The sequence below is a fragment of the Rissa tridactyla genome, chromosome 21, assembly GCF_028500815.1.
Source record: "Rissa tridactyla isolate bRisTri1 chromosome 21, bRisTri1.patW.cur.20221130, whole genome shotgun sequence".
Classification (NCBI taxonomy): Eukaryota; Metazoa; Chordata; class Aves; order Charadriiformes; family Laridae; genus Rissa; species Rissa tridactyla.
In genome coordinates, this window is record NC_071486.1 from 2,497,409 (window position 1) to 2,499,263 (window position 1,855).

The window sequence follows — 1,855 nt, forward strand, 5'->3', positions numbered from 1 at the left end:
GGCCTTGAACCCCTCCAGGGATGGGGCAGCCACAGCTTCTCTGGGCAACCTGGGCCAGGGGCTCACCGCCCTCACAGCCAAGAATTCCTTCCCCAGATCTCATCGAAATCTCCCCTCTTTCAGTGTAAAACCCTTCCCCCTTGTCCCGTGGCTCCTCTCCCTGACCAGGAGTTATATCAACACGGAACTCTGGGGCACAAATGGCTGCAGAAGACATCCAGCAGCCGAGGAACCCGGGGAGCCGTGCAGAGCGTGGCAGCAGCAGTTCCGATGCCTGACAACCCTTTGGGTGGAGAAATTATTCCCAATATCCATCCTAAACCTCCCATGGCGCATAACTGGTCTTTCTCTGTGATTCCATAGACACTTTGCACCATCCGTGATGACGGCGGATCCATGTCCTCCAATTCCACGGAGCGGAGCCGCGGCGGCTCCTGCGGTGCGTCCATCCGGGACACACATCGGCCACGTGGGAAAAATCAGAGAAAACTGATAGAACTCGAACCCGGAGCAGACGTGGTTCACGCTCTGGTGGTGGCCGGTGGCCGTGGCTCCTCGGTGTCTCGGGCGGGAGCAGGGGCAGGAATCCCGGCTGGAGAGCCGGCAGGAGGGCGAGCGTGGGAGTGAGCGGGGCCGCGGGTTAGGAGGAAAACAGCGTTATAGGAAGCGGCAGGTGGAGCTGCAACGGTGAGTCCGTAACGGGCGTCACGGGGGGCTGCGGGGGCTCGCAGAGAAACGCTGCAGTGGCCCCGCGCTGGCAAAGTTTCCTTTTTTTAATAGCAATTATTGAATAAATAATATTTATTAGGTCGTAATATTATATTATTGGGTTACGTGTATCAGATTGTATTATACTACATTATAGATCAGATTATATATATTAGAATAACATGATGTTATTTTATCTTACATTATATCTTATAATACATTATATAATACATTTTATATATTCTAATACTTTATATATAGTATTATAATGTTATATATAATACAGTTATATATAGTAATAGTTATATATAATAATATATATAATAGTTATGTATAGTTTTTTATATATGGTTATATACAGTTTATGTAACGTTATTTTATAATACATTACATAATACATTATATATTATAGTACATTATATAATACATTTTATATTATACATTCTAATACATTATATATAGTATTGTTATATATGTTATATATAATGTTATATATAATAATATATATAGTTATATACACCTATTAGTTATATATAATAATAATAGTTATATATAACAATGTAATATATAATACATTATATATAGTATTGTGTTATCTATAACATATTATTCTATAATACATTATATATATTTTGAAATATGTTGTATATAACGTTATAATACATTATATATAGTTTTATGTTACATATAATGTATTATAATATATATTATTCTATATTATAAACATGATATATATTAAAATATAACGTTATATATAATGTATGGTAACGTTCTCTCCATGTAACGCCGCACTGTGCCGTTGGGGGCCCCGGAACTCGCACCCTCGGGTCCCCCGGGCGCGTCTCTCCTGACGTCACGGCGTTACCGGCGGGCGACGGCCAGGCAGGGCGACCGTCACGCGCGCGGCGCTGACGTCACAGCGGCGGGGAACCGGGGGTGGAAGCGCCCGTCAGACGCGCGGCGCGCGCCGCCCTCCCCCCGCCCCGCGCCCGCGCGCCGATGCCGGTGGGCGGGAAGCGCCGGCCCGCGGGGGCCGGTCGGGGGCGCGGCCTGTGGCGGGGGGGCGCGGCTTCCCCCCGCAGCCCCAGCCCCAGCTCCGGCTCCAGCCCCGAGGCCGCGGCCGCCGGGTGGCGCGCGAGCCCGCCCA